Source organism: Zingiber officinale, chromosome 5B (assembly GCF_018446385.1).
Source record: "Zingiber officinale cultivar Zhangliang chromosome 5B, Zo_v1.1, whole genome shotgun sequence".
Taxonomy (NCBI): Eukaryota; Viridiplantae; Streptophyta; class Magnoliopsida; order Zingiberales; family Zingiberaceae; genus Zingiber; species Zingiber officinale.
This window is the reverse complement of record NC_055995.1, coordinates 126,095,879-126,122,354: the sequence shown is the minus strand read 5'-3', so window position 1 is coordinate 126,122,354 and position 26,476 is coordinate 126,095,879. Positions and strand designations below refer to the sequence as shown.

General features: G+C 41.0%; 1 pseudogene; it reads right to left on the bottom strand.

Moving 5' to 3' along the window:
- LOC121987027 overlaps nucleotides 1-26,476 on the bottom strand; it is a 109,160-nt pseudogene that overhangs the window by 8,914 nt on the left and 73,770 nt on the right.

Below are 26,476 nucleotides of genomic sequence, written 5' to 3'. Positions count from 1 at the left end.
TCATGGCATGTTTTGGTTCGCAAGGAATCGATTTGGATTTAGGGAATGAGTGGTAGGTGCAATGGTGTAATTAGGGTTTAGGGAGGTTGAGTCTACCTAATCGGTGCAATTAGCATCAATTGTCATTTTTCGATTAGAACAAAGATATGTTTCTCAATATATATAGTTGGGTTAGTCTTAAACGTGATCCATATTTTGCGTTTCTTTTCCAACTATTCTAATGAAAGAAAAAAAAAATAAGAAAGTTAATTAAGTTATTAAAAATATTTAATAACCTTAAAGAGCTCAAATTCACGTTCTAAGTCTTATTATTTTTGTGCCCTAATTTTTCTAATTTCTCATTATGGTTGGTCACTTACATTGGGCCCAAAACCGAATAGTTCAAATTCACGAGGGTGAATCATTTTGGACTTGGAGTTATAGTTTAAATCCATCTCTCAATCCATAGTTTAAATCACTAAAATTTAAATTTAAACAAAATGATAAAGTATATAGTCTTTGAAATAATCATAACAAAGAATGTGAGTTGGATGGCGAAGCTACCTACAATTTGAACAAACATGATAACCATTTTGCCATTGAATTAAAGTGGAGAAGAAAAGGGAGGGAGATTCAATGATGGGATGGCCAAAAATCCAAGAAGATGTGCAATGCAATGGAATGCAATGATGGGGTATAAGTGTTAGAGTATATACTAAAAGTCTAGTATTTGTATAAACATTTATTTAGAAATAAAGAATCACATTGGTCAAATGTCTATATTTATATGCTAAACGTAGTTGTTCAATTAATTTATATTGTAGATAATATGGTGTGTGGTGTCACACACAGAAGATCATGTTATCAGTTCCTTATAAATTATAAACAGTGGCTCACGACTAAGATGGATAGGAACAAACCATTGGAATAGTCGTAGTGTAATTTGGTATTAGTTTATCTTGACTATAAAATTACACTAGGACACTCTGAGCGTATTGAGTAGGACCATTTGAGGTAGTTTCCTTTTATACTGACTAAATAAAAGAACAATACCTCTGTTATTATGGAAGTGTGTATTCTTAATCCTAATATAATAACAAGAACATATACTTAATATTTATTTCTTTAATTTATCAAAGGGTACGACTTAGTTCGATAGATCAATAGGCCGGATAAGTTGGGAAATGATATTACTTATAGTATATGTTGTTGATTATAGAAGGAAACTGTGTCCTAGAAATCTATGTTGATAATATCCCCAAGAGGAGCTCATAAGAATTGTCATGTTAAACCCTGCAGGTGGACTTAGTCCGACATGACAATAAAGTTGAGTGGTACTACTCTTGGACTAAGATATTAATTAAAGTGAGTTGTCAGTAACTCAATTAATTAGTGGATATCCGACATCTTAAACACATGGAGATTAACACACTCATAATAAGAAGGAGCCCAAAATGTAATTTGAGATTGGTGTGGTAGTTCAATAATAATTCTTTAGTGGTATGAATTATTATTGATGAAATTAAGTTGGGTGTTCGGGGCGAACACGGGAAGCTTAATTTCATCGGGAGATCAAAACCAATTCCTCCTCTCGGTTCCTATTGTAGCCTCTTATTTATAAAGTATTATACCCCACCTATACCCACCTTCTTATCCAACCTTAGGTGGCCGACCAAGCATGCTTAGAGTCCAAGCTTGGGCCGGCCAAGCCATAGGTTGAGCCAAGTATAGGTGGTCGGCCCTAGCTTAGAGCCCAAGCTTGGTGTGGCCGGCCATGTAAAGAATAAAAGGGATTTTATTTAAAATCTTTCTATATGTGGATACCATGACTTTAAAAAAGAGTTTAAAATTTAAATCTTTCCTTTTATAGCTTTCTACAAAAAATTAAGTGAAAGGTTTGATATCTTTCCTTATTTGTAGTTAAAAGGAAGATTTTAATTTTTGATAAAACTTTCCTTTTTGTAACCATCTTGATGATATAAAAGAGAGTTTTAAAATTAAATCTTTCCTATTATAGTTTCTACAAAAGATTAAGAAAAGATTTGATATCTTTCCTTATTTGTAGATTGTGAGGAAGATTTTAATCTTAAAGATAACTTTCCTTTTTGGAAATCATCCACATGTTTTAATAGAGAGATTTTAATTTATAAAATTTTCTTTTATAACCAACCATGAAGGGAAAAATTATTAGAGAAAATTTTATTTTAAAATTTCCGGAAACAAATAAGGAAGTTTTAATTTTGTGTTTAAAACTTGCCTTATTTGGAGGACATGAGGTGGCCGGCCATGTGGAGGGTTAAAAGGAATTTTCAATAAATTTTCCTTATTAACCAAGACAACACCACCCTTCTTCTCTTCTCGGTTTCCAAACCGCCGACTACAAAAGGAGGCTCTAGGATGGGGCACCTTCTAATCTTCTTCCTTCTCTTCTTCTTCCTCTTTTTCAAGCCGCTGGCCACCAATGGATTGCTAGGAAGGGGCGCCGACCCTAGCTAGGAGAGGAAGGGGCGCGCCGACCCTAAGCAAGGAAAGAGGGGGGCGACCCTAGCAAGGTGAGGAGGGGCACCAGCTTTAAAGATAGAAGAGGATTATGGAGAATTAGAAAATTATATTTTAGGGGTCACCACCTACTCTTTTTATAACCTTTGCCATTAGTTACAAAGAAGGAAAAATAACAGAATTCTATTTAGAAAAAATCTCCCTTTCTATAACCTTGTCGCCGACCCTAGGAGGATGGAGAAAACTAAACCAAAACCAAGTTAAACCAAACCAAGTTATGGATGGGTGGATGCGAGGCTACAACAGGGAGCTAGAGGAGGAATTAGTTTAGGCCTCCTGATGGGCTTGGGCTTCCTGTGTTCGGCCCGAACACTCAATTCAAGTCCATAATAATAACTCATACCACTAAAGGGTTATTATTGAACTACCGCACCAATCCCATATTACAATATGAGCTCCTTCTTATCATGAGTGCGTTAATCTCCCTGTGTTTAAGATATCGTATATCCGTTAATTAAATGAGTTACTGATAACTCAATTAATTAACATCTGATTGCAAGAGTAGTACCACTCAACTTTATTATCATGCCGGACTAAGTCCACCTGTAGAATTTACATGATATCCTTATGAGCTCCTCAAGAGGACATCATCAACCTAAATAATTAGGACACAGATTCCTTCTATAATCAACAACACACCATATAAATAGTACTATTTCCCAACACATCGGGCCTCTTGATTTAACGAATAAATCTCACCCATTAATAAGTTAAAGAAATAAATACTAAGTATACGTGCTTGTTATTATATAGGGATTAAGAGGACGCGCATTCATAATAACAGAGGTTCTGTTCTTTTATGTAGTCAGTATAAATCGAACAACCTCAAATGGTCCTGCTCAATACACACATAGTGTACTTGTTGGGATTTTCTGGCCGCGAAAACCGCTTTCGCGTCGCGGAAACCCCGAATCTCCCTAGCCAACGAATCCGTGCGAAGAATAAAATTTTTCGAAAAACTACGAGTACGAGTTTACCTAGATCTACACTTAGATCTATAAGGGAAAAAGGTTATACCTTTGAAGCGAAGCCCTTCGCGTTCCCACTCGTCCAAATGGTGCCGGATCTCGAAGTTGTCAACGTAGACAACTCTCTATATGTATCCACACAAACAACTCAATGGAGAGAGAGCCTTAGAGTGTGCTAGCACTCCAAAGGGTCTCGGCAATGGTAGAGGAGGAGAGGGAGAGGGAGAGCTTGAGGAAGAGAATGAAGTGAATGTGCCTTGAATGAAAAATTCATTCCATGCCATCACAATAGTGGCCGACCACTTTCAAAAAGGTGTAACCCCCATTTCCACATTAAGTGCAATTAATGTGGAGCCATTAAAGTGAAGAATTGTAACCTCCATGAGGTGACATCTCACTTAAGTAACCATGATGATGTGGAGCATCATCATTGGTACACATCTTGCCAACTCACTAATGATGTGGCAAAAAGTCAAGTCAAACTTGACTTTTCCTCTTCCTCTCAAGTCAAGTCAAACTTGACTTAATCTCTCTCATGGTTGATCTAATCCAACCATTTAATTTAAGCCAATTTAATATAATGAATCTAATTCATTTAATTAAATTGATTTAATGAGTCATAATCTAAATTAGACTTATTGAACACATGAATCAACTTGAGTCCAACTCAATTAGCCCAATTAGGATTACTCTTAATCCAATTTGATTCATCAAATGAATCTAATCCTCTTGGTTCATCATATGAACCTAATCTCCATCTAATTGTCCTTAGTGTGTGACCCTATAGGTTCTTGTAACGTTGGCAATGCCCTAAACCCATTTAGGAGCATAAGTAATGAGCGGTATCTAGCAACACATCATTACTACCCAAGTTACAAGAATGTTGAGATCCAACATCACCTTGTGACTACTAATTGTGACTCCTCACAAAATATGACAAGTGTCCTTCTATCCTAGACATCTAGATTGATCAATGTGAGGCATAGACCGTGTCATCCTCTGATCAATCTAAATCCTGAACTCCAAGTAGACTCACTAAATCAAATGAGCTCAATATCTCATATTGACTCATTTGGGCATGGCCATGCACTTCGTGGTCTCACTCTATCAAGAATACCGATGTCTCTCCCGTCATATAGGAGGGATAGATCCCATCTACATCACTCACATCCCTCCGCATAATTTGTTACATACCCAGTAATCGCCTTTATAGTCCACCCAGTTACGGGTGACGTTTGACGAAACCAAAGTACATAACTCCTTATGTAGGGAACCATGGTGACTTCAGGTCTAAGGACTAGTAGTCATACTAATAGCCACATGAGAAAGTATATGACACTCATATAACGATCCATGATACTTTCTCATGGCGGGTCATTCAGTATACATTCTCTAATGTATACCCATGTGTCAACTTGATATCTCTATATCCATGACTTGTGAGATCAAGTCATCGAGTTGACCTACATGCTAGTCTTATTGCATTAACATTGTCCCTGAATGTTAATACTCGACTAGGAATGATTAAGAGTAGTGTTCCCTATATCATCTCACTATCGGTTCAACTAACCGATTGATATAGGTGAGAACCTTCTACTCAAGGATGCTATTATACTTAGTTTATTTGACATCAATACAAGTAAGTATAATAACCAAAACAAATGCCTTTTATTTATATAGAATATGATACAACAAGTCCATAATACAATCATCAAATGATTGACTCTAGGGCTCTAACTAACAATCTCCCACTAGCACTAGTGCCAATCAGTGTAGGCTCTAAGCCCCAATGACCTAGTGTGACCATCATGCTTCCTCTGTGCCAAAGCCTTGGTCAAGGGATCTGCGATGTTAGCCTCTGTAGGTACTCTACATATCTTCACATCTCCTCTCTCGATAATCTCTCGAATGAGATGGAAGCGCCGTAGTATGTGTTTGGTCCGCTGGTGTGAGCGAGGTTCCTTCGCCTGTGCTATAGCTCCATTATTGTCACAATAGAGCTCAATGGGGTCAGCGATACTGGGAACCACCCCAAGTTTAGTGATGAACTTGCGGATCCAAACTGCCTCCTTTGCTGCCTCTGATGCAGCAATGTACTCGGCCTCTGTCGTAGAATCAGCTACTGTGTCCTGCTTCGAACTCTTCTAGCTTACAACACCACCATTAATGCAAAATACGAACCCTGACTGTGATCGATAATCATCCTGGTCGGTCTGGAAGCTAGCATCACTGTAACCCTTTACAGCTAGCTCGTCATTACCTCCATATATCAAGAAATATTCTTTAGTCCTTCTCAAGTACTTAAGAATATTCTTGACCACTATCCAGTGACTTTCACCTGGATCTGACTGGTATCTGCTCGTCATGCTCAAAGCATATGAGACATCAGGTCGAGTACATAGCATGGCGTACATGATAGACCCTATGGCTGAGGCATAAGGGATCTGATCCATGCGGTCTCTCTCCTCTCTAGAAGAGGGACCTTGAGTCTTCGAAAGACTCACGCCATGTGACATCGACAGAAATCCCTTCTTGGAGTTCTGCATGGCAAACCGAAGGAGTATCTTGTCAATATATGTACTCTGACTTAGGCTAAACAATCTCTTAGATCTATCTCTATAGATCTGTATCCCTAGAATGCGGGATGTCTCACCTAAGTCCTTCATTGAGAAGCAACTCCCTAGCCAGGTCTTGACAGACTGAAGCAAAGGGATGTCCTTCCCAATGAGTAGTATGTCATCCACATACAATATGAGGAAGACAACTATATCTCCTACAACCTTCTTGTAGATACAAGGCTCATCTTCGTTCTTGATGAAACTAAACTGTTTGATTGTATCATCGAATCGAAGATTCCAGCTTCGAGAAGCTTGCTTTAGTCCATAAATGGACCTATGCAGCTTGCATACTCTGCTAGTATACTGTGGATCCACAAAACCCTCAGGTTGTGTCATGTACACATCCTCAAGCAGGTTTCCATTCAGAAACACGGTTTTGACATCCATCTGCCATATCTCATAGTCATGGTAAGCTGCAATAGCAAGCGTGATCCGAATGGACTTAAACATCGCTACTGGAGAAAAGGTTTCATCATAGTCAATACCATGAATCTGCTTGAAACCTTTAGCTACCAAGCGACCCTTATAGATAAGTTCATCCATGTCAGTCTTTCTCTTAAAGACCCACTTACACCCAATGGGTTTTACCCCTTCAGGTGGATCAACCAAAGTCCATACTTGGTTGGTGTACATGGATTCCATTTCGGATCTCATGGCTTCTAGCCATTTCTCAGAATCTGGTCTCATCACAGCTTCCTGATAGGTGGTATGCTCATCCTCTATGAGCACAACGTCATCATGGTCAGACAAGAGAAATGAGTATCTCTCAGGCTGACGACGTACCCTATCAGACCTGCGAAGAGATATGTCTACTTGAACTGGTTGTTGTTCCTCAACTCTTTGTGGAACAACATCATCCACAACACTTTGTGGTTCCAGTTCAACTTCCATCGAGGCTTCAGTGCTAGGATCCGCATCTTGAACTTCTTCAAGATCGAATATACTCCCACTAGTCTTTCTAGAAATAAAGTCCCTTTCTAGAAAGACTCCAGTCTTTGCCACAACTATCTTGTGCTGACTAGGAATATAGAAGTAATATCCCTTAGTTTCCTTGGGATATCCTATAAAGTAGCACTTGTCGATTTTGGGTCCTAACTTGTCTGAGACTTGACGTCGAACGTAAGCCTCACATCCCCAAATCCTCATGAAAGACACCTGGGCATTTCTCCCAGTCCATATCCTATATGGTGTCTTTATCACGACCTTGGATGGAACTCGGTTGAGTATAAAAGCTGTCATGTCTAGAGCATAGCCCCAAAGGAATGTCGGAAGATCTGTGTGACTCATCATAGATCGTACCATATCTAATAGGGTACGATTCCTCCTTTCGGATACACCATTCCACTATGGTGTTCCAGGAGGAGTGAGTTGGGATAGAATCCCACACTCAGCTAGATAGTCACGAAACTCATGGCTAAGGTATTCTCCACCTCGATCTGATCGAAGTATCTTAATACTCTTGCCAAGCTGGTTCTGTACTTCATTCTTGAATTCTTTGAACTTTTCAAAGGATTCAAATTTATGTGCCATCAAGTACACATAACCATATCTACTGAAGTCATCAGTAAATGTGATGAAGTACCTATAACCGCCTCTAGCAGCGACATTGAAAGGGCCATATACATCACTATGTATGAGTCCTAACAAATCAGTCGCTCTTTCGTTGTGCCCACTAAAGGGAGTCTTGGTCATCTTGCCTAGTAGGCATGACTCGCACGTCTCATAAAATTCAAAATCAAATGAGTCCAGCAAACCATCCTTATGGAGCTGGGATAAGCGCTTGTCATTTATATGACCTAAGCGACAGTGCCAGAGATAAGTTTGGTTCAGGTCATTTGACTTGAACCTCTTGGTATTTATGTTATAGATAGGACTTTCAAGATCTAGAATGTAGAATCCGTTCATCAGAGGTTCACTACAATAGAACATATCTTTTAAATAAACAGAACAACATTTGTCCTTTATAATAAAAGAGAAACCTTTCTTGTCCAAACAAGAAACTGAAATTATGTTCTTAGTCAAGGCAGGTACATAACAACAATCATCTAATTCTAGTACAAGCCCAGAGGGTAGAGATAGATAGTAAATTCCTACAGCAATAGCAGCAACTCGTGCTCCATTGCCTACTCGTAGGTCTACCTTGTTAGGATCCTACGTACTCGGCTAGAGAGGGGGGTGTGAATAGCCGCCCCAAATCGCTTGTTTCTTCCTACAATTCGTTAGCGCAGCGGAAAACTAAACTAGAAACGAAAGGAAGAATATCAAACCTTAACACAGCGATGTACGAGGTTCGGAGATGATACTCCTACTCCTCGGCGTGTCCGTAAGGTGGACGAGCCCTATCAATCCGTCGGTGGATGAGTCCCCGGAGAACCGGCTAATATAAACTCCTTCGGGGTGGAGAAACCTCACCACAATCTTTGCAACAGCAATAAGGAGTACAAGAAGAACAAAAACACAAGAACAACAGGAATGTAAAAACACTTGCTTGCCTCTTGTTGTCGATTGGAACCCAGATGAAACAGCAGCTTCTAGGATCCAAACTCAGCTAGAAAACCAGCAGGAAACTCACGCAGAGCTTCAGCACAATGAGAGCTCAGCAAAGCTCTAATCGCCGTAATCAGGAAGAAGAAGAAATAGAAGCAGAGGCTCGATCTCCTTTTATAACCTGTGAAGAAGAAGACACAGAAACTAGCCGTTGTGTCGCAACGGCTAGGACTGGACCGATCAGGCTCCACCTGATCGGATCAGTCCGATCGGTCATGGGACCGATCAGGCATCCTGATCGGTCCCGGACCGATCAGCCATATCTTCACAGAGCTATCGATCATGCTCGATCGGTGCGTGGACCGATCAGTTTAGGCCGATCGGTCCCAGACGATCGCCCAACTCTGTGAGAGTTGGCTTCTCGATCGGTCTCGGACCGATTAGAAGAGCCTCGAAGCCATCGATCGTTATCGATCGGTCACCGCACCGATCGATACCAACAGATCGGATCGATCCATCGATCGATCCGAGCTTGGTTTTGCCCAAACCAAGTCCAAACCAACATCCGGTCAATCTTGACCTGTTGGTACATTGCGCCTAGCATCCGGTCACTCCCTTGACCTGCTAGGACTCCCCGTTAAGTGTCCGGTCAATCCCTTAGACCCACTTAGACTTTTCTCTCCGTACCAAGTATCCGGTCATTCCTATGACCTACTTGGACTTCCCATCATCAGATGTCCGATCACCCTTGATCCATCTGGATTTTCCCTTGCCCGGCTTCACTTACCAGGACTTTCACCTAGCTTCACTCACTAGGGTTTTCACCTGGCTTCACTCACCAGGATTTCCACAACTGCCTGGCTTCACTCACCAGGACTTTCCAACTGCCTAACATCCCAGTTAGGACTTTCCCATTCACCTAGCTTCACTCACTAGGATTTTCACCTGGCTTCACTCACCAGGATTTTCTCGAATGCCTGGCTTCACTCACCAGGACTTTCACCTTCACCTAGCTTCACTCACTAGGATTTTCACCTGGATTCACTCACCAGGATTTCCCGACTGCCTGGCTTCACTCACCAGGACTTTCCACACTGCCTAACATCCCAGTTAGGACTTTTCCGTGCCAAGTCTCCATACTTGGACTTTTCCAGTGCCAAGTCTCCATACTTGGACTTTTCCCGTGCCAAGTCTCCATACTTGGACTTTTCGCGTGCCAAGCTCCCTGCTTGGACTTTTCCAGTGCCAAGTCTCCATACTTGGACTTTTTCCCGAATCAGGTCAACCAGGTCAACCTTGACCTACGGTTGCACCAATAATCTCCCAAACATCTATTCTTGTCCCATATCAAGAATACAACTCTTCCACGAGTGTCAAACATCAACATGCAACTCAACTAGGTCAACCTTGACCTAAGGTTGCACCGACAATCTTCCTAAGTCAAACATCAAAATACAACTCGAGTCAGGTCAACCAGGTCAGGTTGCACCAACAATCTCCCCCTTTTTGATGTTTGACAAAACCCATAATCAAGTTAGGTTAACCCGACAACCTAACTTAGGTTTTCCAATCATCTTCCAATGTCCAATGTTCTTTCCTTGAACATTCTCTGGACATTCTCCCCTTAGGTTAACCCGATAACCTAACTTGGGTTCTCCAATAATTCTCCCCCTTTTTGACACACATCAAAAAGAATTTCAATGTTCTTCCTTGAACATTCCTTGACATTCTTCCCCTAGCTTAGGTTAATCCGATAACCTAACTTGGGTTTCTCCAATAATTCTCCAATGAACACTCTCCCCTTTTTGACACACATCAAAAAGAATAAGAGGGTATCAAGGTCAAGAGTTTCTTCCTAATGAAAGTCCCATACCTTTCATTGAAACTCTTAATTTCCCCCTTGATACTAAACTCAACAATCAACTTAGCGATAATCCCATATCACTAATCCTCAAAAGTCTTAAGGAGTAAAAACTCCTCCTAAAAGTCAACTCCCCCTTGACAATTAGGTAAAACTCCCCCTAAAGGTCAACTCCCCCTTGACCATTGCACCAACAATGTCTTTGTGAGTTCCAAACCTTTAGAAATCCAAAAACACCATTTCCATAACTGAAATTTCAGACAACAGCTGAAGAATCAGAAATTCGGCACGCCCTGATCGGTCCCCAGACCGATCAGCCCTTCACCAGATCGCACTCGTGCTACTGGAACTCACTGGATCGGTCTGCAGACCGATCCATGCTTCTCTGGATCGGTCCACAGACCGATCAGGACTTACCTGGATCGGTCCCCAGACCAATCCAGACTCTGATAGGCAGATTTCTGAAATTTCCTTCCCGAAATTCAGAAACTCCTAGAAAATTTCAGAAAATTCGAAAAATTGTGAAATTTTGAGGATACATTCTTCATAACATATACTATCATGGAAAAATAGTTTTCTATGAAAATAGTTTCCATTTTTCAATCTTGATACAAAGTTCAAAAACTTTGAAATAGTTCAAGTTTAACTTAACTTTGTATCACAATGTTCAATGATGAATGCTATCACTAGGAAAGCTTCATCAAGGTTTTTCAAATCAATTTTAAAATGCTTTTAAAACCATTTGAATTTAGGACCATAATCTTAGGGCTCGATGTACATGACTTGTACACAAGCTTTCCCTATGATCCTTCATTTCTTGAATTAGGGTCATCTAGGTACAAGGACAATGCACCTTGATCCTAACTCATGATCCTAATATCTCACACACATCTAAGGTGTATCAAACCACATTCAAGTCAATTTGATGTGAGATATGGGTTAAGGTCAACTTAGGCTAAGTTCTCATGCATTTTCTAAACACCAATTTGATCTCAATATCAAATTATATGTTTGTTCTCAAATCAATTTCATTGATTATAATGCAAGAGATGATGACATGGCATATATTGATATCATAAGTAAAAACATGTGCCAATGTCATGATGTCATGGCATAAAGTTTGAAAACTTAAATAAGGCATGACATATAAACTAGCCTAAGCATTATCATGACATTTCAAATGATAATAAAATGAATATGATGTCATGGCATGGCATATGGCAACCAATCATGGCAAGTTAGCACAAATAAAATACCTAAATTCCCTATCTAAGTATCCTTAGCTAACTTAAAATCTAACCCTAGATTGCCCATATATCCCTAAGAGAAAACCAAAATCCCAATTATGGTATTTCTCTAGGTTTTCTTAAATTGTGCCAAATAAGATTAACATCGATATTTTTCAAATATGGCACAATTTACTCCTCAAGGAGTAAATAATAATTCTTTTTCATTTTCAAAGGTTATCAAAACCTTGAAAATGCTCCTTGGGTGTCAATTTCCTCAAAGTTGGGTTAACTACCCTTCTAATTGGAGTTGACACTCTCTAACCCTTTTATGGGGTAGAGAAGATGCTCCTAGGAACCCAATACCTATGTGAGCTCATTGGGTTCACTAAATATTCACTAGGGATGACTTCCCTAGCAACCCTCCTAATGACCCTCTTAGGCTTAAAAGCCTTGGTCATTTGGGTCTCATCAAGGTCAACTATAGGGGTGACTTCCCTTGTGACCTTGGTAATGGTCTTCCTAGCCCTAGGTTTTGTTCCATAATCGAATGGAACATTATGATAAGTGGGCTTGACCATTTAGGACTTAGGTTTGTAACCCAAACCTTTCTTGTCCTTGGACTTGGGTTTTTGACTCTTAAACTCTAGAGATGACTTCTCCATGTTCTTAAGAGTCTTTTCCAAAGTATCAAGTCTTGACTTCAAGACTTGATTCTCCTTCTCTAATACCTCAATTTTTTATTTATCACTCTTCCTTGAGGTATTCCTAGGCATATGTCTAGTTGATTTAGGATTCTTACCTAGGTTATCCTTAGCCTTAGATGAGTTAATTCTAGGGTTAACATTTCTAGAATTGTCCTTATCTAGGCTAACATGTTTAGCACCTAAGCATGTGTATCGATTTCTAATGTTATCATGCTTATCATTTTTGACAATAGCAATAAGGCTACTAGCATGCATCCTACTAGAATTGCAAGAATGTGCCTTAGAGATTACCTTAGGGTTTGCCCTAGCTCCCCCTATACATGTGCTCGATCTCTTGTCCTTGTGAGATTGCCCCCCCTCGGACATTGACTCCTATAGTGTCCCCTTCGCTTGCATTGGAAGCACACCACGTGCTCCTTGCCCTTGCGTATCGGGACTCCGACTTCCTTGATCTTTGGCGCCGGTGGAGTCTTCCTAACCCTCTTTGGACACTTACTCTTGTAATGTCCAAATTCCCTACACTCAAAGCATAATATATGCAATTTATTTGAAATTGAAATGCTTGAGTTACCTAGGTTTGAGGGTGGATGAGAGCTCTCTTCTTCATCCCTTCCGGAGGTAGACGCTTCTTCTTCTTGTTCCGAACTTGAAGAAGAACTCTTCTCCTCTTCTTCTTTAGATGTTGAGTAGCCCTCAACTTCTAAATCCATTCCTCCATGAAATGAGCTCCTTGGCTCACTTGACTCCTCTTCATGACTTGAAGTGGAGTTCTCCTCATGGAGCTTTGCCAAGTTATTCCACAACTCCTTGGCATCGTTATATCCACCTATCCTACACAAAACATCATTAGGTAAAGAAAATTCAATGATTTTCGTTACCTCATCGTTGATGGTTGATTGGTGGATTTGCTCCTTCGTCCACCTCTTCTTCTTGAGAGGTTTTCCTTCTTCATCCTCCGGAGGAGTGAAACCTACTTGCACACACCTCCAATTCTCAAGATTAGTCATAAGAAAATATTTCATTCTTATCTTCCAAAATGCGAAGTCGTCGCGATCGTAGAAGGGTGGAATCGTGATGTCCTCTCCGAGTTGATCCATCTCTAGCTTGTGCTCCCTCGGGTGTTAATCCGACGAAGAGCGACCTCGCTCTGATACCACTTGTTAGGATCCTACGTACTCGGCTAGAGAGGGGGGTGTGAATAGCCGCCCCAAATCGCTCGTTTCTTCCTACAATTCGTTAGCGCAGCGGAAAACTAAACTAGAAACGAAAGGAAGAATATCAAACCTTAACACAGCGATGTACGAGGTTCGGAGATGATACTCCTACTCCTCGGCGTGTCCGTAAGGTGGACGAGCCCTATCAATCCGTCGGTGGATGAGTCCCCGGAGAACCGGCTAATATAAACTCCTTCGGGGTGGAGAAACCTCACCACAATCTTTGCAACAGCAATAAGGAGTACAAGAAGAACAAAAACACAAGAACAACAGGAATGTAAAAACACTTGCTTGCCTCTTGTAACCCGGATGAAACAGCAGCTTCTAGGATCCAAACTCGGCTAGAAAACCAGGAAACTCACGCAGAGCTTCAGACAATGAGAGCTCAACAAAAACAGTAAATCGTGAAGAAGAAGAAGAAGGGAAGAGAGGCTCGATCTCCTTTTATAACCCGTGAAGAAGAAGACACAGAAACTAGCCGTTGTGTCGCAACGGCTAGTGACCGATCACTATCGGGAGGGACAGGTCCGATCGGTCATGGGACCGATCAGGGCTCGATCGGTCCCCGGACCGATCAGCCATATCTTCACAGAGCCATCGATCGTGCTCGACGGTGCGTGGACCGATCAGTCTAGGCCGATCGGTCCCAGACCGATCACCAACTCTGTGAGTTGGCTCGTCTCGATCGGTCTCGGGCACCGATTAGAAGAGCCTCAGATAAGCCATCGATCGTTATCGATCGGTCACCGCACCGATCGATACCAACAGATCGGATCGATCCACCGATCGATCCGAGCTTGGTTTTGCCCAAACCAAGTCCAAACCAACATCCGGTCAATCTTGACTGTTGGTACATTGCCTAGCATCCGGTCACTCCTTGACCTGCTAGGACTCCCCGTTAAGTGTCCGGTCAATCCCTTAGACCCACTTAGACTTTTCTCTCCGTACAAGTATCCGGTCATTCCATGACCTACTTGGACTTCCATCACCGATGTCCGATCACCCTTGATCCATCTGGATTTTCCTTGCCCGGCTTCACTTACGGGACTTTCACCTAGCTTCACTCACTAGGGTTTTCACCTGGCTTCACTCACCAGGATTTCCACAACTGCCTGGCTTCACTCACCAGGACTTTCCAACTGCCTGACATCCCAGTTAGGACTTTCTCATTCACCTAGTTTCACTCACTAGGGTTTTCACCTTGCTTCACTCACCAGGATTTTCCCGAATGCCCGACTTCACTCACCAGGACTTTCACCTTCACCTAGCTTCACTCACTAGGATTTTCACCTGGATTCACTCACCAGGATTTCCCGACTGCCTGGCTTCACTCACTAGGACTTTCCACACTGCCTAACATCCCAGTTAGGACTTTTCCGTGCCAAGTCTCCATACTTGGACTTTTCCAGTGCCAAGTCTCCATACTTGGACTTTTCCCGTGACAAGTCTCCATACTTGGACTTTTCGCGTGCCAAGCTCCCTGCTTGGACTTTTCCAGTGCCAAGTCTCCATACTTGGACTTTTTCCCGAATCAGGTCAACCAGGTCAACCTTGACCTACGGTTGCACCAATAATCTCCCAAACATCTATTCTTGTCCCATATCAAGAATACAACTCTTCCACGAGTGTCAAACATCAACATGCAACTCAACTAGGTCAACCTTGACCTAAGGTTGTACCGACAATCTTCCTAAGTCAAACATCAAAATACAACTTGAGTCAGGTCAACCAGGTCAACCTTGACCTAAGGTTGCACCAACATACCTCACCCTTCGTCAATGCCTTGCTATTTCTCAGCGCTTGTACATTAGTATAAATGTGCGAAGCACATCCGGTATCTAATACCCACGATGAAGAAATAGAGATGTTGACTTCTATAACATGTATACCTGAAGTAGAAATCTTATTTCTCTTCTTCTTAAGATCTTCCAGGTATTCTTTGGAGTTCCTCTTCCAGTGCCTTGCTTATCCTTGATATAGGTGACAAAGATGTTCAACCATATCGTAAGCGCCCATCAACTCATGTTGCTTCTGAAGCTCAGAGTTCATGGTCGTGAGCATAAGACAGGACACATCTAATGCGTCATCTTGATGCTTCTTGTAAGCATCTCGGTCTGCTCGCGTGGCAGTGGCAGGAGGAGCCTCCGGAATGGGCTGCTCCAGAACGTACAGTTTACGTTCTTGGGTGAGAACTATTCTCAGGTTCCTGTACCAGTCCAGGAAATTTGCTCCGTTGAGCTTGTCCTTCTTAAGGACAGAACACAGAGAGAAGTTGTTCGTGTTTGACGTCATGGAAATTCTACAACAGAAATAAATGCAGAAATAAATATCATATTCTTTTAAATAATTTAATTAGACTTTCAACTAAATGATGCTCCCACTGAATTCTATAATTCATGTGGGACAAGATCCACATCATACTAACCCTTGAGTTAGCTTTGGCTAATACGCCCAAGATTTAGTATGATCGGTAGGTAACGATTACCAATTACATCTTTATGCAACTCTTGTTTATAGGATCATTATCCGCAGTTATATTAAAACTTGAGTTAGCTTTGGCTAATATGCCCAAGAATTAATATAAATGTGATTTATGTCCTATCTTTCCAACCGTTGGAAGAATGCCTATAGTTGTACTCGATCCAACCGAGTTAACTAGTTACTCAATCTAATTGAGTTGTACTCACCCATGCGTTGATAGGCGGGACCAAGATTGTCCCTCCATACCCTACCAAGATAATATGTGTTGCTCTGCTTTGGCAGATTCAACAACACATGTGATCGAGGTAGTGATAGGTATCACGGCACGGTAGGCATTAGAGTTGACGTGATTTAGATCTAATCTAAACGTCGATGTTGTATCATATACTCGATATAGATCTAATCTAATCGATAGGGTGCATCTTGTACACGATGTAGATCTAATCTAATCGTAAGGGTGCATCTTGTGCACGATTTAGATCTAATCTTAATCGTTAGACACTAATTAATTACTTAATTAAACATGCATCACATACACAAGTAATTAACTAAATTTTGTGATTATGTCATGGCCCTACTACGATCTTCTCAAGCCAATGAAAAGATCGGATGGTCAACCTAAGGTCAACAGCTTCTCAAGCTCCTTCCTTTGACCACCTCGTGTTGCTCGCGCCCTCATCGTAACTCCGTCTCGAGTGGACCTTCCACCGCTTCAAAATTTACATTACAATTTTGAAACTCGAGTTACATTCGAGTCTAAATCTAATTTACAACCAGAATATAAATAGGGAGGCACGACGCGCAGGTCGCGTATCAAATACAGCACACACAAACACATGACGGCACGCAGGCCGTATTATAAATTAGAACACAAATCCAATCATATTGGGTCTTTTTGGGCCATGACTATCACAAAAATAATATATAATTCTAAATTATATATTTTTCATAATTTTCTGTAATTTTTCATAATTTTTACAATTTTTATGAGTAAATTTTTCCCGGCGGTCCCGATTAGCGATTTCGGGCGCAATCGCGAAGCAAATCCCCTTGCGGGGTTAGGGGCAGTACCCCTACCCGCGATCTAACCATCACGAGTTGCTCCTAAGCGATCCTACAGCGCCTTAGCCCGCTGTCTCAAAAAGTTTTGGTTCGAAACATTATCGTAATGGAAAAATCTTCTCGGTAGTCGAAGCCTACAAGTGTCTAAACACTTGTGCTTCGCTTCTACGAGAAAAATACCCTTTAAAACTATAAAAATCATGAAATTACAGAAATTCACAGAATGTTTATTTTTCATAAAAACCAAAATAAACTCGTGCACGCCTTCACACGTGGCTCTGATACCACTGTTGGGATTTTCGGACCACGAAAATCGCTTTTCGCGTCGCGGAAACCCCGAATCTCCCTAGCCAACGGATCCGTGCGAAGAATAAAATTTTCCGAAAAACTACGAGTACGAGTTTACCTAGATCTACACTTAGATCTACAAGGGAAAAAGGTTATACCTTTGAAGCGAAGCCCTTCGCGTTCCCGCTCGTCCAAATGGTGCCGGATCTCGAAGTTGTCAACGTAGACAACTCTCTATATGTATCCACACAAATAACTCAATGGAGAGAGAGCCTTAGAGTGTGCTAGCACTCCAAAGGGTCTCGGCAATGGTAGAGGAGGAGAGGGAGAGGGAGAGCTTGAGGAAGAGAATGAAGTAAATGTGCCTTGAATGAAAAATTCATTCCATGCCATCACAATAATGGCCGACCACTTTCAAAAAGGTGTAACCCCCATTTCCACATTAAGTGCAATTAATGTGGAGCCATTAAAGTGAAGAATTGTAACCTCCATGAGGTGACATCTCACTTAAGTAACCATGATGATGTGGAGCATCATCATTGGTACACATCTTGCCAACTCACTAATGATGTGGCAAAAAGTCAAGTCAAACTTGACTTTTCCTCTTCCTCTCAAGTCAAGTCAAACTTGACTTAATCTCAATCATGGTTGATCTAATCCAACCATTTAATTCAAGCCAATTTAATATAATAAATCTAATTCATTTAATTAAATTGATTCAATGAGTCATAATCTAAATTAGACTCATTGAACACATAAATCAACTTGAGTCCAACTCAATTAGCCCAATTAGGATTACTCTTAATCCAATTTGATTCATCAAATAAATCTAATCCTCTTGATTCATCATATGAACCTAATCTCCATCTAATTGTCCTTAGTGTGTGACCCTATAGATTCTTGTAACGTTGGCAATGCCCTAAACCCATTTAGGAGTATAAGTAATGAGCGGTATCTAGCAACACATCATTACTACCCAAGTTACAAGAATATTGAGATCCAACATCACCTTGTGACTACTAATTGTGGCTTCTCACAAAATATGACAAGTGTCCTTCTATCCTAGACATCTAGATTGATCAATGTGAGGCATAGGCCGTGTCATCCTCTGATCAATCTAAATCCTGAACTCCAAGTAGACTCACTAAATCAAATGAGCTCAATATCTTATATTGACTCATTTGGGCATGGCCATGCACTTCGTGGTCTCACTCTATCAAGAATACCGATGTCTCTTCCGTCATATAGGAGGGATAGATCCCATCTACATCACTCATATCCCTCCGCATAATTTGTTACATACCCAGTAATCACCTTTATAGTCCACCCAGTTACGGGTGACGTTTGACGAAACCAAAGTACATAACTCCTTATGTAGGGAACCATGGTGACTTCAGGTCTAAGGACTAGTAGTCATACTAATAGCCACATGAGAAAGTATATGACACTCATATAACGATCCATGATACTTTCTCATGGCGGGTCATTCAGTATACATTCTCTAATGTATACCCATGTGTCAACTTGATATCTCTATATCCATGACTTGTGAGATCAAGTCATCGAGTTGACCTACATGCTAGTCTTATTGCATTAACATTGTCCCTGAATGTTAATACTCGACTAGGAATGATTAAGAGTAGTGTTCCCTATATCATCTCACTATTGGTTCAACTAATCGATTGATATAGGTGAGAACCTTCTACTCAAGGATGCTATTATACTTAGTTTATTTGGCATCAATACAAGTAAGTATAATAACCAAAACAAATGCCTTTTATTTATATAGAATATGATACAACAAGTCTATAATACAATCATAAAATGATTGGCTCTAGGGCTCTAACTAACAGTACTAGTGTAATTTTATAGCCAAGACAGACTAATACCAAATTACACTACAACTATTCCAAGTAGATGGTGATCTCCCCTTCAAGTAGTCGTCTGGTTTCTTGGAACCCCTGCAATGAATTGCAGACATGATCAGTGACTCCCGTATCTACACACCATGTACTAGTAGATAACACCGCTAAACATGTTTCGACAACTAATGAATAAGATATACCTTTATTGTTTTCCTTTCTGCGAGGACAGTTCATCTTCCAATGTCCAGACTGCTTGCATGTGAAGCACTTGCCTTTCGACTTCTTCACACCTGCCTGCGACCCAATCCCTTGAGGTTGAATCACTTTCTTTGCCGAATCAACTTGCTTCTTCTTCTTCTTTTTGCCTTTCGGCTTAGAAGCAGAAACGTTTTCAGCAATGTGAACTTGAGAACTTTGATGAAATAGCCCTTCTGTCACTTGGAGTTCTGTCAGAAGTTCCTCCAACGAATAAACCCTTTTATTCATGTGGTTGTCATTAAGTTTCTCATGGCCTCCTGCCTGGCAGCCCGATTCTGGTGTCTGAAGAGTTTCTTGAGATTGAGCATCATGCCATAGGCAGTGGGTAAGGCCTGATGCTGATGTTGCATCACATTTGACATAGAAGTTAAAATATAATATCGTTCCATCTCATCTGCCTTGACCCATTTCCTATGTCTCTCTATCTCCTCTTCACTAGAATCCTTATCAGGCACGCTAGGACAAACCTCAAGAAGTACGAACTTGTATTCTTCAGCAGTTAAGACAATGTCCAAGTTTCGTTTCCAATCAATATAATTTGGACCAGTAAGTTTGTTTTCTTTTAAAATAATAGTAAGAGGATTGAAAGTCATTTTGAAATCCTGAGAATCATAAAATAAAAGATTTGGTCAAAACTTTAGAATTAAAAATAATATTGATTACTCAAACAATATAATTTAAATTCACCAACACCTCAAAACACCATGAATTTCGTATATAGTGTGGACGTATACTAATTCAAACATTTGTAAGAGGAGGTTTTACCCATTAATTTTATTATTTTGTCAACCTAACTTTATGACAAATAAAATTAATAGTTGGTTTATCTTCGGTCACACAAATAATAGCAGTGACTCCAATAGAGAGGATACTATTAAATACGCTTAAGTATATACCATTACTTGATACTTAGTCCATTAATTAGGATTGTGCCCCTTCAGATGGAGAAGATCATACATACCTAAGTAATTTTATATAATCATCCATAGAGGAAGTTTGATCTAGTGATCTGCAAACAAACTCATCCGATATGGAGGAAGACACTTAAATCCAATGCGCAAGTTTGAATGCATCACTTACAAACCAGTAATGGAGACCGTGAGATTTATTTAAATAATCCCTCTCCTACTTAGTTATTTAAATCAAGGAATTTTAACATGCACACACATCACAGCACACATATCACAGCACATAAAAACAGCATATAAAGACAATAAATATGAAAATAAAATTTCCAACTATTATGGCCCCATCTAACGCTGTCCTCCAATATGCTGCCGATGGATCGAGCCATCGTGTCTATCTTGCTTTCTTCTGTTGGTGCGGGAAGCATCCGACGATCGAATCTAAGTTTTGATAATGACAAAAGATTCAAAGTTAAGGTGTGTTATTATCTAACATGTTGAATGAGTGTTTCAGGAAAGTCCTAACTGCGGTTAGGCAGGTGAAAACCCTAGGGGGTGGTAACCCTAGGTCCTAGGGGGTGGTAACCCTAGGTGGAGAAAAGTCCTAGCTGCGGTTAGGCAAAGGGAAAACCCTAGGGGGTGGTAACCCTAGGTCATAGGGGGCGGTAACCCTATGCGAAAAGTCTTGGCAGGTCGATGACTTCAGGCAAAAGTCCTAGGGGGTGGTAACCCTAGGTGGAAAGTCCTGGTGTCGCGAACCAGGTGAAAGACTGGACTAGCCGGGAAGCGGATGTCCAGCAGAAAGTCCGGAAGCATCGAGTGCTGAGCAAAAGTCCAGTCGATCTGGAGGATCGCACTGGCACCAGGTAAATCTCCTGAGTGGAGTAGGTGAGGACGCGTTCCCCGTAGAGGGAACAGTAGGCGTCGGGTCGACCTAGGGTTTCCGGATGGAAACCCGAAGTCAGTCTCGGATAGTCCGGAGACTATCATTATCACTTCTATTATGCTTTATGTGCTAACTTTGTGCTCCAGGGTATATTTGGGATTAATGTATCTTGTAGGGACCAAAGTGCAAAGATTAACCTCGGATGAACAGTGTCCGAGGCGCCTCCATGGAGCTTGGAGGCGCCTCGGGTGCAAAAGCTGACCTGGCCGCGAAGCAGGGCTGAATGCGCCTCGGTTGGCTATGGAGGCGCCTTGGAAGGCGCCTTGAAGACCTATGAAGGCGCCTTCAAGGTGATAAGCACAGAATGGTTAGCGCTCATCTGCACGGTGGACTCGGAGCTATGGAGGCGCCTTTGGAGGCTTTCAAGGCGCCTTGGATGCCCTTTATAAGGGGTCTTCGAGCAGCAGTGAAGATCAACTATTGACAAGCTTTCCTTCTGCTGTGTGCTGCTCAAGAAACGACTCTAAAGTGTTGTTGCAGTCGCCGATGACCCGAAGCTTCAGTTATTATTTTGTTATCAGTATTATTTCAATTCCACTTGTACTTATTCACGATATTTTAGTTGTTGCCCACGGAAAGCGATCAAGGATCGCGGGCCTTCGAGTAGGAGTCGATCTAGGCTCCGAACGAAGTAAACGACTGTATCTCTGTGTTTGTGTTTATTTACATTTCCGCTGCGTATTTTACTCCGATAGTTTTACAAATCGAACAAAATAGTCGCGAGCGCTATTCACCCCCCCCTCTAGCGCTTCTCGTTCCAACACAACACCTTCTTTATCGCACCTCTGGTCCTTAAAATAGCACCAGACATAGCAAGGATACAAGCCGCAACAAAAAAAATAAAATTTTACATTTATCAATCTTATATTCCACAAAGGAATTTACATGTAATCTAGATCGAATAGAATGTAAAAATAATAATAATACAGCAATCAGCCGTATTTAATTATTACAATCATGCACACACAACAATCTCGATATGCCCGAGGGTTCAAATCACACACAAACACAAAAGCCATAATAGTTGGACTTAGGACGCCTGCAACCACAGAGTTAATTTTTCTTGCACATCCTACTATTATCCGATCTAAACTTATATATGATCAGTGCATAATTTAACCGAAAACCAATCACACAGAACCAGAAAACTTGCTCTGATACCACTTGAAGGCGCTGGAATTCCATTCTGTTTAAATTTCCTTGTATAAAAATTATACAAGTACAGAACTTTTCCTAGCAACCCACATGTTCGATCAGACATGTGTTTGATCAATCAAGCAAGTTTTTGAATGATCAAAGCACACCTTGATCGAAGTACAAGATCGCTGGCCTTTTGTGTTGGTATTCAAAATCGATACAAAGAAAACTAAACTAATTACGCAGCGGAATTAAAGAACTAGTTGTACATTTTCTTTGTAGCTAAAGACCTCTTGATCTTCTGCATATTCCTCTCCTCTTCTTGGACGTCGTGTGGGCGATGATCTACCAAGACAACACCACCCTCCTTCTCTTCTAGGTTTCCAAACCACTGACTACAAAAGGAGGCTGTAAGATGGGGCACCTTTTAATCTTCTTCCTTCTCTTCTTCTTCCTCTTTTTCAAGCCGCTGGCCACCAATGGATTGCTAGGAAGGGGCGCCGACCCTAGCTAGGAGAGGAAGGGGGGGGGGGCGCCGGCCCTAAGCAAGGAAAAAGGGGGGCGACCCTTGCAAGGTGAGGAAGGGGCGGCCCTAGCAAGGTGAGGAGGGGCGCCAACCTTAAAGAGAGAAGAGGATTATGGAGAATTAGAAAATTAGGTTTTAGGGGTCACCATCTACTCCTTTTATAACCTTTGCCATCGGTTACAAAGAAGGAAAAATAACAGAATTCTATTTAGAAAAAATCTCCCTTTCTATAACCTTGTCGTCGACTCTAGGAGGATGGAGAAAATCAAACCAAAACCAAGTTAAACCAAACCAAGTTATGGATGGGTGGATGCGAGGCTTTATATAGAGGCTACAATAGGGAGCTAGAGGAGGAATTAGTTTAGGCCTCCTGATGGGCTTGGGCTTCTTGTGTTCGGCCCGAACACTCAACTCAAGTCCATCAATAATAACTCATACCACTAAAGGGTTATTATTGAACTACCGCACCAATCCTATATTACAATATGAGCTCCTTCTTATTATGAGTGTGTTAATCTCCCTGTGTTTAAGATATCGTATGTCCATTAATTAAATGAGTTACTAACAACTTAATTAATTAACATCTGATTGCAAGAGTAGTACCACTCAACTTTATTATCATGCCGGACTAAGTCCACCTATAGGGTTTACATGATAATCCTTATGAGCTCCTCAAGGGGACATCATCAACCTAAATAATTAGGACATAGATTCCTTCTATAATCAACAACACACCATATAAATAGTACTATTTCCCAACTCATCGGGCCTCTTGATTTAACGAATAAATCTCACCCATTGATAAGTTAAAGAAATAAATACTAAGTATATGAGCTTGTTATTATATAGGGATTAAGAGAATGCACATCCATAATAACAGAGGTTCTGTTCTTTATGTAGTCAGTATAAATCGAACAACCTCAAATGGTCCTGCTCAATACACACATAGTGTACTAGTGTAATTTTATAGCCAAGACAGACTAATACCAAATTACACTATAACCATTTCAATGGTTTATTCCAATCCATGTTGGTTGTGAGCTACTATTTATAATTTATATGGAACCGATAACATGATCTTCTGTGTGGCACCACACACCATGTTATCTACAATATAAATTAAATAGACAGCTGCATTGACATATATATAAATATAAAATGCAAACATTTGACCAAAGTGATTCTTATTTCAAAATATTTCAAAACAGATGTTCATACAAAAGTTAGGCTTATAGTATACATTCCAACAATCCCTAGACCTACCCACGTTCCTAGGCATATGTCTCTCATTCTTGGGATTTATGCTTAGGTTTTCACCCACTTTCCTTCTCTTAAACAAAGTGGTTTGGGTCTTATTAGGTCTACCCTTAGTATATGATTTCTTAGGGTTATCTTCCATGTTAGCCCTACTTCTATAATTATACCTAAATCCATGATTATGCTTGGGTAAATAATTTACATTATTTTTAACAAGCATATAAGAATTAGAGCTTAGATTAAACTTTGAAATAGGGATTACCTTCCCTTTTACATTTGAAGCTCCTCCTTGACTTGAGCTCCTCTTCTTTTCCCATTTCTTCAAGTGCGCCAATTTTTTGAGTTCTCCTCTCTTTGAGCACTTTGTGTGGTAGTGACCCCACTCACCACATGTAAAGCACCTAATGTGCTTCTTCTTATTCTTCTTACTATAACTCACATTAGTTTCTAAATTAACTTTAGTGAGTTTATGGTTTACCTCCTTTACCTTCTTGAACGAAGGACACCTACTCTTGTAGTGCCCCATCTTACCACACTCAAAGCATTTGATGTGGTCCTTTGTGCTCTTCTTGGTAGTTGAGGTGGAGGGTTGAGCTTCCAAGATCTCTTCTTCCTTGGATGGTTCCTCTTCCTCTTCACTTAAAGATGTGGACGGTTCGACTTCCTCTTCCCTTGAAGATGTGGATGACACTTCCTCATATTCCTTCTCCTCCTCGAACGTTGAGCACGTGTCAACAATCGATTGGTCCTTCTCCTTTTGAACCAATGAGCCCTTCTCCTTGGGATCCTCCACTACTTGGAGTTTTGTAGGATCCTCATGAAGCGCAATTACCTTTTTTCAAAGGCCGCTTGCGTTCTTGTATTCACCTACATTCAATACCAAATTAAGAGGTAATAAATTAATCAAAATTCTAGTTACCTCCTTATCCACCTCCGATTGCTCCTTTTGCTCCTCGGTCTAATACCGAGGCCAGGGGTGCTTTCCCTTCTTTTCTGTTGGAGCTTCAAACGGTTCCTCCAACACAATCCATTGGTTCCAATCCATTTGGAACCAAGTCTTCAACTGCTTCCTCCAATACTTGAAATCATCTCGATCATATGGAGGTAGGATTCGGATATCCCATCCTAGAGGTCCTTCAGACTCCATCTTCCTCTAGTGCTTTGCTCCCTCAGCGATTAGGCCGTCGAAGAGCAACCTACTCTGATATCAATTGTTGGAACCTTGATGCCTGCTAGAGGGGGGGTGAATAGCGTCTCACCCAAAATGTCGCTTCCTACAATGGTTAGTGTGCAAAGCAGAAATACAAGACAAACACTGACAAAAGAAGGCAAACCTAACACGTTGTTTAATGTGGTTCAGATATGAAGCTCTTACTCCATGGCTGTCCGTAAGGTGGAAGATCTCGATCCGTCGGTGGATGACTCCCCGAAAAACCTCCGTCTATCTCGAGTAGCTCCTTATGCGTGGAGAAAGCTCGCCACAAACTCGCACAAGCTCTTGATTACTCAAGAAGACCTTGGAGGCTCTAATAAGGGTTAACCACCTTTATTTTTGTCAACCTTGGTCAAGCACCCCAAGTTTTATTAAATAGAGCTTGGGAGGAAACACCTAGCTGTATTTCCCACCACCAGTTGACTGGTACAACCACCAGTTGACTGGTCCTAAGTGAAATTCGACCATTACAAGTCAACGGTTGGCTACCAGTCGACTAATGAAAACACCAGTCGATTGCTATAATAACGCTACAGTAATGATATAGTACTACTACAGTACTGCTACAGTACACACTGGAAATTTACCCTGAGTCTATTCTTTCATGCACTCATCCTTGCCCGCACAACCTAGACCTAGCCTTCTAGCTTCCTTCATCAGTCTTGTGTCCCTTAGATGCCTCCTTATCCTTCACGCCTTGCCTTCTGGAGCTTCCATTAGTCTTGTCATCATTGTCGGGTCTTCATTTCCAAGAGCCATGCTCCGAGACTTCATCCTTTGCCAAGTCACACTTGGAGTTACATTGTCAAGACTACATACTTGGACTTACACAGCCAAGACTCACCCTTAGACTTTCCTTGTTGTATGTGTATCCTACACACTCACAATGCATATCAAATACAATAATAAATCTAACTTA